Raw genomic sequence first — 13,397 nt, 5'->3', positions numbered from 1 at the left:
GGCCTTGGATATGACCTTTACTAAGATGTGAATCTAAGTATTTGGAATATCTCTTTACAGGATCAGACACTGTACATGGCAAGTGCCACATTTAGCATATGATTACAGTGTTGCTGCTGCTGTACAGTGTTTAGCATATGTGTATAGCAGTACAGCTACCTAGACATACAAGCTATTGTCAGGAAGATGTGTGTATTTCGGCACCATTGGAAATGTTGGAATCATTTTGAGTGAGACAAGTATCCCAAAGTCAGCCTTTACTTCATGGCACATAATAGTATATTTTTACCTGAAAAAACATACACAAAAGGCATGCATGTTACAGCATCCAATACCCTTAGACCTTAGGCCTCTTGTCCCCAAACTGGACACTTTGTCTGGGCTCTTCCTACCCCATTGAACACAGCAGTTATTAGGCCCTTGGTTCACCTGTCATGGTTTTGACAGTGCATTTATTCATTCAAATGCAACATGTGAGGTTCATTTTTCCAGTCAGTTGTGTTCAGAACACTACAAGTCCTAGAATGAACTCTGCTCGGCGCATTCAATGTGCTCCAATCAGGCATTGGCCTTAAAACTACTGCAGCTATTCTCACCTTACATGAAAGGAGACATAAGACACATAAAAGCGTGCATGATACAACATTCAATACCTCAAAGCCTCTTGTCCACATACTGGACATTGTCCAGCCCAATCCTACCCTATTGCACACAGCAGTCATAAGGCCCTTGGTTCACCAGTCATGGTGTTGACAGTGAATGTATACATTCAAATGCAACATGTGAGGGTCATTTCCCCAGCTGTGTATAAGTCCCAGAATGCACTTGGGTTAGTGCATTCAATGCGCTTCAATGAGGCATTGGCCTTATAACTACTGCAGCTATTGCACAGATTACATGAATGGTGAAATAATACACATGATGGTACAGCTCTGTCACAGCTCACATCACACTACCACACACATAAAACAGTTCATGCTCTTACCAGGTCTCTGCTGCTCATACTCCTCCAGCTGAGCATGGAGGGTCAGCCAGGATGCCCTCGGGACCCTCCTGTACAGTTACAAGAGTCATGGCCTATGCTTGCGGGGCTAGGAGTACATGCCCAATATTTCATGTGCTTTTATTCTGGCCCAGCGTTTCAGATCCTCCCAGCGCTTGCGGCATGATCTTGCCCGCCAGTGGAATATGGCCACTGTACATCAGGGTACAGCAATGTGAAACCAGAGTCTTTCATGCGCTGCATTGCTCAGCTGATCCCGTGGACTCCCAAAAAGCTGAGGGTACTCATCAAGCAGCCAAATACGCTTAATTTGTCTTCAATGAAAGGGGATGCCTTCTCAGCAAGTCCCTCAGCCATGTTGGGGCAGTTTGAAGGATGGTAGAATATCCTATTTGGAGATGAGGATAAACTTGAATGACTATAAAATGGCTATCTGCAACTTCCAGTCATGAACTTCCTGCCTTGTATTTTCCTGTTTTTCAGCCCATTTTTGGAGTCTCTGACCCGATTGTGGAGTTTCTGCATCCGTGGCAGACTCTTCGCAGGCCGGAAAACAATATTCTTTGTGCCAGAATGAAAGAGGGAAGTGGGAAGAAGGGCAGCAGCTTTAATCCATGAAGCGAAGAGTGTTTGGGTACACTCAACATCACATCCCAGCACAGTTTGCCCCTTTGCATTTTGGTACATTTTAAAGTTACATCAAATTTGACTGTTGTTTTTCAACAAAGTTGGGGGAGATAGTGCTGTTTATCCCTAGACACATTGGGCCTGATTTGTAATGGGCCTTTGCACTCGTGGCAGAGGCCCCTCAGTCATGGGGGAGTCTTTGTACCCAGGGCAGAATCTCCACCATGAGAATTCTGAGTGCGGGGGTCCTCTGTGAATCAGGCCCATACATGTGTCTCTGGATTTAGTCTTTCATCAGTGGTGAGCAGCATTTCCCAACCGACTTCAATACAGGGAGGTGCAAGCGCCATTTTATGGTCATTCTGAGTTATCCTCCCCTCCACGCAAGATCCTCTGCCATCCTGCTGCACAGTATAACCCACCTCTCCAACATGGCTGAGAGAGTTGTGGACAAGTCACACTCATTTTGTGATACCGATAAAACCACACTAACTGGGTGTTTACTTGATGGGTAACCTCTGTATGATGTAACACCAGGGGAATAGATGAGTGCTGCAGCACACAACAAGAACTGGTGTTAATTTGCTGAGTGCTGCAGGATAGTGTGTCTTTGTACTTGTGATGGGCCAAATGAGCCATTAGAGCAGGGGGTTTGTATAAGTACAACATTACCAGCTCAGACAGTGTCAGCCACTCCATGTCATATATCTCACAAGGTACCTTTTAAGTTAACATTAGACAGTGATATATCATCATAGGGGTACATTAGACCGTTGTGTGTGATGCATTCTGCATTTCACATAATACAAAAGGGCTATCCATTTTTGAATGGGGGCAGTAGGTGTTAATCGGATTCATGAGGGAGGCAGTTTCTAATCACACAGCTCTGCCAAGTTCCCCAGGTCCATTCATAATGTGTTGATCCAGCCCAGATGATCACATTGAATTCTGGTACTTGTAGTCTTTTTCATTCCACAGTAACACAAGAACACAAGTACCAGTTTCCACAAAAATCACACATGGCGCTGCCAAACAAGGCAGTGATGAGCAAGCACTATCCATGTCATTATGCAGGTTGACTTGAACCATGGTGTACATCTGATAGACATATGGGCATACTGCCATATTAGTTGCAGCACATTCACATACAGGGGGCCTGATTAAAAAAAGGTTGCTGCCCTCGTGGCGGAGGCCACCCAGTTGTTTGGGATTCTCCACACTTGGGGCTGTATCTCGGCACTTAAATATCTCCTTGCAGCTATTCCGCTCTGAGTACGGACACTCCGTCCGAGGGCAGAGGCCCCCCACCGTGAATCAGGCCCCTATTGTCAAACTGTCCAGGGAGGTCTCACAAATGCACTGGCATTTAATCACCTATGGCAATGCCATTCTTAGAGACGTTGTCCATACTTATCACTGACATGGGCACATAAAGTATTGCATGCCCTATCTTTTGACTCGTGCCAATGGCTATTGTTTATAGACATAATGTATGGCTTACATAGTAGTCTCAGGATGATAACAGACTGAAACCATATGATGGCAGTAACACAATAGGTTGCTCAGGGGAAGAAGTGTCAGCCAGCTGGTCACACACCTGGATAGCCTGCCCTCTTTTTTGTACAACGGCCCGGTTGCGCGGATTCAGATCTAGCTGTGGGTGCAGAGGTATGTGTAAGCCATGATTTAATGCTATGCTGTGCAAGACACAAGATGCAATTTTAATCTTGCACAAAACTTTAGGGGAGTACAGCAGCACCTCCCATACAATAAAGACATCTGAAGACTTCAGTAGACCAAAGGTTCACTCCATGATGGCTTGTGTCTGTATGTAAGTCCTATTGTACCTCTGCTGAGGTAGAGTGGTTCATGTCTGTATGGGAGAGTGCATATGCAGTAGCAACTGAGAAGGAAAATGAGGGAATATTTGTACATCTCACTTCTGCATATCTACAGTACATGATGTATGGAATGGCACATGCTGTGTCTGTTGGGCCATGTATGTGGCATGAGAAATAGTGCTGTATGATGATTTGTATATTACAAAACAAACATATATAACAGACATGTGTGGTGTTTGGTACTTACCCAGAAGTCACATGTTGCCAAAATCTCCTGCTGCCATTTGCCGGACAAGAGGTGACCTGCATAATACAAAACAGTGATGGGTACTGCTTGAGAATACAGCGTGCACATTAGTTTAGCTACCGCTGGCATCACAGACACCCTGCACATTAATAGAGTGCCTGCGATGTCTGTTGGATAAGATGTGTGCATGGTGGCAAGGTGGCTGAAGAGCCACATGGGTGCAATTGATTGCATCTAGCACACATGAGATTCGGAAAGTCTGTTGAAATCCCTCGCTACCCTTTGCCTCCTGTCCAGTATATGGGGCATTCGTATGTGGAGGTGGCTCTCCAATTGATGCAGCTCAGTACCTGATGCAAGCATCAGTACTGCATTGCTGAAATATGCCCACAAGGTCACTGGAGACCCTCTGGAACTACTCCATAGCAATGAAATGGAGAGCTGCGAGGATCTTAACACATGCCGGGATGGCATGGGAGCGGCTGTTCACAGAGTCTAGATCCTGCTCCCACTCACAGACCATCTCCAAGATGACATCAGGGAGGTTTATCCTGCTTCTCAAAATCTTCTCTACGCTCCTACTCTTTCTTCTCCTTGAATTGTCCTAATGCATGGCAAGGGCCAAACCAACAAACACGTTCAGTGACATGGTGAAAGGTCTGAAAGGGTGTGTTTGTGGCAGCTCTTGTTTCATGTTTGCAGCAAGGCTGGGATTGCCTGTTGGGCTCAAGAATTTCAGTTGGAGCTGGTTAGGGGGCATCGGGGGAGTAGGCACTAACACAGGTGTGTAAGGATGAAAAATAACTTCTGCCCCCTACTGCAGAGATTCTGGCTCGGGTGCAGAAACTCTGCCTGAGTGTGGAGATTCTGGCCCAAGTGCAGATGTAAAGATACTACTAACGAATGCCCTTTGTGAATATCAAAAGTTGTAAACTTGGACTTTTGATCTTAGTTTACCTTTGCAAATACCGAAAGTCGTACACCTTTGTGAATCGTGTCCTGAATGTCTTGGCAACTCTTTGCTAGTGAATATTATTTTAGTGTTTAGTTTGCTAGTGGAGTATGTATTAGTTTTACAGGCCTCATTGTAAAATGTAATATTTACTTGTATTTTATACATATTTCCTAAGTAGTTCATATTGTTATTAATGCTTTTGCTGGGTAGTATATTTTCTATGAGGCCTAGATATGTTGAATGGGTGGGTTTATATGCTTTTACTTTCTAGTTTTGTTTAAAGGCTTCTGACTTTATTTCTAATCTGGATGCAATTTAGTTTTTAGCATGACATTTTTTATTTTCTTAGAACGTTTCTTTTTTTGCTTGTTTGGATGGATTCCCTGGATTATTGGAGTCATAATGGACGTTCTGTTTTTGTGTGCATACTTTTTTAATTTTAGTGTGTTCTTTTTTATATTTAATATGTATTAATTGCCTGGTGAATTATTTTTATATATAAATATATATTTAATATTACAGAAATTATGGGTAATAGAAATAATGCTTAGTGCTACACTCTCAGCACACTGGTACGCCACCAGTGGTGGCAAGTATAACACATAACAAAACAATACTGAGAAAAATCACAATGTCTGACAGCAAAATGTGTTATGATGGCTTCTTTATTCATGCCCGTAGTTAATACCTTAACAGCCTTAAACAATTAACTGCGTGTATGAATAAGGAAGACCTCATATGAAGTTTTGCTCTCAAACATTGTTATTTTTCTCAGTATTGTTTTAATGTTTTTTATATATGTTTAATGTTCTTTGTTTTGTTTCAAATTATGTTTTTTCCAGTGTTGGATCTTTTGTTTTTAGTGATTGTTGATATGTTTCCTTTTTACATATTTTACGATACGGGATGATTTCTTTTTTTTTTTTATATTGTTGAATTTTAGATATTTTTTCAGAAATTAATTCATCAGTATAAGTATAGAATATTCTGATTGACAATATTTTTTTGCTGATGTTTGGGTATGTCGATATTGTTTTTCTCGATATAGCATCACATGACTGTCATTTGTGTCAGAGGGCGAGCAATGATTTGGTGTTATTTCATAGGTGGAGCATTTAATATTGATAGACCAATTTCTGTTTTTTCTGCTGGAAATCTCCCCTGAAATGCTTGGGTGGTAGGAACTTGATAATCCCGTTTAGAGCCCTGAAAGTGTGATGTTACCTAACGCGGTCTCCAGTTTACAGTAAAACAATTACTATTCGCTTGTAAGGACTTTCCTTGAGCAGAAGTAGATGTTACTGCTACAAAAGGTTGAATACCTCATATTTGAAATAAGTAAATACACTTGCAAAGAAGTGGACAGTTTTATGGATATCGGTTTGCACTTTTGGGAAGAGCACTGTGCTCCTCTATTATTAGGAGGAGATTTCCTGCAAGGACGTCTCAATTCACAAAGGTCATCATCATACAGCCTGGTACACTTTCCATCCTGTTTCAGTGTTGCACTTCTTGAATACATAACTGCAGGTGCAAACCTGCTGTTTTAGTATGGTTTACTTTCATGGTTCACTTGAATAAAGGAACTGGTTCCTGCTCATATCAGCAGGGCCTAGATCATCCCATATTCAGGTTCAATGATGAGGCCATTAATGGAAATTCAAGAAACTGTGAATATATTTAATTTATATACTAATATTGGAGTTCTACTACATCATGTTTACTGATGTGGGTGCACTTCATTACCCAAGGAGAATTGGAACCCACAGATAGGAGGGTTAGAATTGTCTCCTGTTTCCATTACACTTTCCCATGAATGATTCAGAAGCATCATAAGGCTAGGGCAATGTGGGCAATTGCCCAAGGCCTGTAACAGTCAAGGGACCCCATGGTAAAGTGATTTGGACAGTTAGAAGTAACAGCTGTATTAACTTAATAACTGTGTACATATATAGTGGAATGTGTTTTTTTATTGAGTGATAATGTGGGTTTGCATACTTTACAGAACATCAGTGTTCATGCCAGGCCTGCTCAAGCTTAGCCTTTGAGGTCTTGGGCAGTTGGTAGTAATTACAGTATGAAATTTTTTTTTCTATCTATTGCATCTCTTCTTACTTCACCTTACCGTGCCTACTATAGCCACCTCTCTATGTCAGTCAGTCAAAATCACTTTATTCGGTAATTTAAAACCATAAAATTATACTACATAAAATCTGAAAGAACCATTTAAAACAGTTGCATATTTCTTTAGGAACTTGATCTTGCACTACAAAGACATCAAAATAAAAATCATTTAAATCATTACAAAGGGTTTAATGTATACATAATTCTTTTGAAACAATCTAATGAGCCAGAGCTCCAGGATAAAATAATTTACCATCATTTCTTATAAGAATCAAATGGAAACCACATCACAAAAACCTTTTTTTCCTAACTGGCGCTACTAAAATCTGGCAATATTAAAACATTACCATGGGTTATTCAACATCTCTGTAAATATATTGGTGCGAATATGATGAGAATAGTCGCAGAACATTATAAAGTGCAGAGTGTCTTGAATAGAAAAATTATCACAAGAGCAAGGACCCAAGTCTTTCATCTTGAACCACCCGTGGGATTCTACCAAAACAAAGGGCTTAAGGTTAAATCTAAATCTCGTTAAAAGGAAGTGGTGGCAAGGCTTTGTTATTTCATGTAGGTTACGGTCCTTTGCTGGAGATATTTTCAATAGTGTATGGGCTCGCACTGTGGGTTTCAGAAGCTCTCTAGCCTCTCTCTCCACGCTTACATCACACATATGAAATGTTTTTTCAGCCACAACGGGTCCTCTCTCACCAGCTTGTTGGAGGAGTCAAATAAGGCTGGCCGCCCTAATTTCATGGTTAAACTCTTGATGTAGCCTAGCCAGGGGAGGCTACTTGCTTTATCTAGAGATACACAATCCTTAGTAGTCCTGCAATTCAGTTCCAATTCTTAGTTGGTCCAGATCATAATGCACCACAAAAGAGGAGCCATACCAATAAAATCTGTTACAAAACCAACACCCAATTCCTGATGAATAATATAAGAAGGTTATGATTATGGGACCGAAAATAGATTTCTAAAGAACTTATTCTCCACTATTTGGAGTTTATTTGGAGTTCTTCAGCCTCCTTGTATCCCCGGATATCTGACCCATAATTAGCAATAGCGATACACTTGGCTCTGTATATTTTTAGCATGACTTGAATAGGTTTGGTCCCAAGCCTGCTTGCAAAATCAAAGACTGCTACTGTCGCTTTCACCATAGCATTTCTTTTTGCTTTTTTTGTGGTGCCCCTGTGCCCCTTTCATCCAACAATACCACTAAATGGAAAAAAAGTGGTAACCCTTGTTATTTCATTTCCTTTGCAGAAATGAGTTTTTGGTCTTTTTGGTCTTGGGCTCACAATCATTGTGTACGATTTAGATAAATTGACACTTAAATCAAATGATCTCATGAAATCAGAAAAGGAATCTATGAGACACTGAAGCCGAATCACTGTCCATGCTAGCAATACAGCGCTATCCGCATATAGGAGTGTGGGGATTGACCAACCCCCTGCACAGTGGATATCTTTAAAGGCCGTGCACAGGGACGAGTCTGGATTGTTAATGTATAACGAAAACAATAGGGGAGCTATACATCCCTGTATAACTCCTCATGGTATACAATTATAATGTGTGTGATTGCCCCTTTGACCATATCGCACCATGGCCGAAAGGTCCTATGTAGGTCGCACAAAATGTTATCAATGTTCCAGTCCATTCCTATGTTTGTTAATAATACCCATAGGGCCCGATTCACAGAACTAACTTAAGGCAAAATCCTAAACTTACTACTATTTTGGTATTCACAGAAGGCACTTACTCATTTTGTTATTCACAGAAGGCACTTACTCATTTCGGTATTCACAGAAGTTATTCACTGTAGTGTTCTCTTTTTAGCTGCAATATATTTCCCTGTTATCAGATATCAATTTGAGCACTGGTCAGTCGTACCCCTACCTTTCCTAAACCCATTCTGTAGGTTTGACAATACCCTGTGTTCATTTAGCCAATCCGTTATTTTCTTAATGATCACTCTCCCCACTACCTTTACTGCTGAATCAATCAGCGATATGGGCCTGGAACATCGTGGGTCCTCTCTCTACCTCTTCTTAAAAACAGATGTAATAGTAGATTGTGACCAAGACCTCGGCAGGTCATGAAAACATGCCACATTAAAAACATGTGGTAATATTTCAGACCATAGTGTCAAATTTAACTTGTAAAGATCCGCCGGTACACCATCCGGTCCAGGGGCTTTATTACTTGTGATTTGTGTTATGGCTTTATTTCAGCTTCTTCGTTAAAAACCAAGGTATTTTTTCCCTCAACCGAGAGTAAAGGGGGTGAGGTACCCACATCTACCTGGCCACCGTAGATATATTTAAAATGGGTGAACCACTGATCTGCAGGTATGGCACTGCTCCGTACGACGTTCACTTTGACACTTTGAATGTCGACTGCAGTGACAGCAGAATGTCGTATGAAGCAGTGCTCATCTTCTCTCTAGATAAACGTTGGCAGCGGAACAGTTCGGTCCACAAGAGCCGTTGCAGGAGCGGGGTCTCTTTGAAACAACGGTAGGTACTCAGTAGCGTTCTTTTTGATGTCGGTACAAAAGGGGGTGGTGATGGACGGAGCATCCGAATCAATCAAACACTCACACCCAGTCAAAAGATCTGGGTTTAATCCATCACCGTTCTTTAGCCCACTATGCCACCCCAGTTCAGAAATGGATATATGCAAATCAGTCTGACCCTGTGCCTCATGGGAACAGTCCAGCCCGAGCTGCCAAGCCATGCCTTCCCTGGACCGGAAACAAGCTTCCGAGGACCGGTTTCTGGCATTCCAGCCGTCTTCAGCCCGGCTTGCTTGAATCCAGTGGCAAAGTGAGCAAGGGACTCACGTCTGATCATACCCTGCCACACTTATGGCGGCCAAAAGCGGTACAAAAGGGGGTGGTGATGGATGGAGCATCCGAATCAATCAAACACTCACACCCAGTCAAAAGATCTGGGTTTAATCCATCACCGTTCTTTAGCCCACTCTGCCACCCCAGTTCAGACATGGCTATCTGCAAATCAGTCTGACCCTGTGCCTCATGGGAACAGTCCAGTCCGAGCTGCCAAGCCATGCCTTCCCTGGACAGGAAACAAGCTTCCGAGGACCGGTTTCTGGCATTCCAGCCGTCTTCAGCCCGGCTTGCTTGAATCAAGTGGCAAAGTGAGCAAGGGACTCACGTCTGAGCATACCCTGCCACACTTATGGCGGCCAAAAGCGGTACAAAAGGGGGTGGTGATGGACGGAGCATCCGAATCAATCAAACACTCACACCCAGTCAAAAGATCTGGGTTTAATCTATCACCGTTCTTTAGCCCACTCTGCCACCCCAGTTCAGACATGGCTATATGCAAATCAGTCTGACCCTGTGCCTCATGGGAACAGTCCCACCCGAGCTGCCAAGCCATGCCTTCCCTGGACCGGAAACAAGCTTTTGAGGACCGGTTTCTGGCATTCCAGTCGTCTTCAGCCCAGCTTGCTGGAATCCAGTGGCAAAGTGAGCAAGGGACTCACGTCTGAGCATACCCTGCCACACTTATAAACTTCTGTCCCCGGCGGCCAAAAGCGGTACAAAAGGGGGTGGTGATGGACGGAGCATCCGAATCAATCAAACACTCACACCTAGTCAAAAGATCTGGGTTTAATCCATCACCGTTCTTTAGCCCACTCTGCCGTTCTTTAGCCCATTCTTTTTGATGTTGGGCATACAAAGTTGATGAACTTAACTGCATTACGAAATCGGTCCTGTCGTTCTGTGAGGGTCTTTCAACATTCAAATCTACCGTCCTGAAGATAATCTAACAGATGTCCTCACTACCTAGACGGAAACACCAAAAGTAGTACGTTTAGGATTTTGGCTGAAGTTAGTTTTGTGAATCGGGTCCATAGACAACCACGCCTATTTTCTTTGTGAATTATTCACTTGAGGATTTGTTTTCTGTTTGATCAGTTACAATTTCCTGCTGTTTATAGCATATGAAATAGGTGTCCACATTTGTGATAATGAGATGATTGTAACAACAAATGATTTGTAAATCTCAGTCACAATGTGTTGGTTTATATTTATATATGTATGAGTTTTTCGTACCCTCTGAAAAGTTTTTCATTATAAATGTAAGTCTTGAAAAATCTACACCTTTATTAAATTATCTGTGGCAGATTTGTTCAAATTGGAATCAGCCATTTCAATTTTGAATAACTCAATGTGAGCTACTGGATAGAGTTCACGATCTCTATTAGATATTAAATTGTGTGAAAGTAAGAAAATCCCTTGTAGGCACAATCAGGTTAAGGCACAGGGAGATGATTTAAGCTCCTTATGTTCTCAGGATCGTTCTGAGAGTGCTCTACACATCCTTCAAATTTACTTATATGCATCATAACAAGATATATTGGCCTAGCAAGTACTCTGCTGGTGTATTGTAACAGCTCGCTATAACATTCTACAGTTATTGTGTAAAGAAAACATTTACCATGAGAACAAAAAAAAGGACACATCACATTTGCATATGTGGATTCATTATCTCCTAGAAATAAAGAGATACACATGATATGAAACAAGATGGCAACCATACATTAGCCATTTTAAAAACACAGGCCTATATTAACTAGGTCAATCTAAACATAAAAAATACACAGCACGTGAGCATGTGTTAACACTGACATAATGTAAAACATTAAATATGAAAAATAACTTCATCAATCTTCCATCTGGTGAATCTGGGAGTAATAACAAATTACACCCGAATTTCTGTCAAATCTTCCCTTACACAATATTGTCAACTTTTGCAGCATATGTCTAGATTCCTCTACAGCCTACTATTCTTCATAGATTTTACTGTGCCAATGTTCAGGTTTCTTTTGATCTCTCTCACGTTTTCTCCCTCTCGATTTAAATAGCAGCTTGACTCCATTAACTTTGAAACCACCATTTGCAGTAATCATTTTCACTCTGCTAAGAAATAGGCATATAACACAAATTAAAATTATTAATATTCGTTTCTACCAAGGTAGACACCGTTCTAATCTTCAACCATTTCAAATTATACCAGCAGAAGTAATCATAGCATCAAATATGTCACCTACTATTTTCGAAGCACCAAGTATAGATCTCACCATCCCTTATCATCTTGGTCATCTACATGATATTCTTGAGGAAATACTAAACAGCTGCCAATGTAGTTAGCTGGAAGTTTAAAGTAAGGATTTTTTCCACTCACATAATTAACTTCTGTTAGACCTGGCATCATTGGCGTGAGTCTCCCTTCCATTTTTACTTATTGCCTTCATTGTTTTGATATGTTTTTGCTGGTTAAATGCTTTGGGCACTGTGCCACTGCTATTCAGTGCCACAGTGCAAGTGCTCCCTATGTTAAATTGATGTACTAATTAGTGATTGGGGTTATTTGATTTACTTGTCAGACCCTAGTACAGTGCACCATGTGTGCCCAGCTCTTGTAAATTAAATGCTGCTGGTGGGCTTGCAGCACTGGTTGTGCCACCCACAGAAGCAGCTTGTAAACTGTAAACTTCGTAGTTGTATAGCGCACTTATATCCTGAGGCCTCTAGGCGCTGTACGCATACCGCTGTGGAACCCTTCCTGGCTTTTTCCTGTGAAGTGTCCAGTCCTGGGCACCCCCGAGGTGAAGCCAGGCATCCCAGCGCTGTTGGGGCCGTTGTGGAGATCTTTAAGAGAAAACCTGCCCTACGGGCAGTTTCTGCGTGTACGCAGAAATTGTACAGATGTCAATGACTTTTCTCTTCACGCCGAAAAACTTGTTTCCAAACTTTGCGACAGAGAGTACCCAAAGCGATTGGTTAAGAACTGTATGAAAAGAGCCCGGTGGACTCCTCGCGAAACATTATTGGAACGCAAGAAGAAACCTGACCAGAAACGGCAGGTGTGTGTGACCACCTTCTGCCCTAATGCCAACCAATTAAAACGCATTATTGGTCAAAATTGGCACTTGGTCAAGAATCTGGATGTAACTTTGAAAGACCCACCGCTTTTTGCGTTCAAGAAAGAGAACAGCATTGCAAACCATTTGGTGAGGGCTGCCATGCCAACTAAACCCCAACCATCCCTCCGTCAAATGATGGGATTGGCACCCGTAGTAGGCCACCACAAATGTGGAACGTGCTTATGCTGCGCCACCACCATACAGGGTTCCGTTTTTCAACATAAGGGGATATCCTGGAAGCACGAGGTATTCAGCAATTGCAAGTCCAAATTCGTCGTGTATGGCATAAAATGCCCCTGTGATTGCCTTTACATCGGCAAAACCGAACAAGAAGTACGGCAACGCATTTCCCAACATAAGTCGAGATTGAAGAGACAGGTTGACAACGCTCCGTTGGTCAACCACTGGATTAGAATGCAACATGGACTCAATGAGTTCCAATGGACAGTGATCTCCAGGATAGAAAAAGATCCTCGAGGAGGTGACTTGAGTCTCCGGCTATCCAAAAGGGAAGCTATGTTAATCGTGAAATTTGACACGGCCGTGTCAGGCCTTAATGAGCTATCTGAAATCTTTAAATTATGATCCCTGGTCATACAGAATCTGGTAGATACCTCCTGGTTCCGCACCCGTTCC

Source organism: Lissotriton helveticus, chromosome 4_1 (assembly GCF_964261635.1).
Source record: "Lissotriton helveticus chromosome 4_1, aLisHel1.1, whole genome shotgun sequence".
NCBI classification, from domain to species: domain Eukaryota; kingdom Metazoa; phylum Chordata; class Amphibia; order Caudata; family Salamandridae; genus Lissotriton; species Lissotriton helveticus.
The sequence above is the reverse complement of the archived record's forward strand: the minus strand, read 5'-3'. Positions refer to the sequence as shown.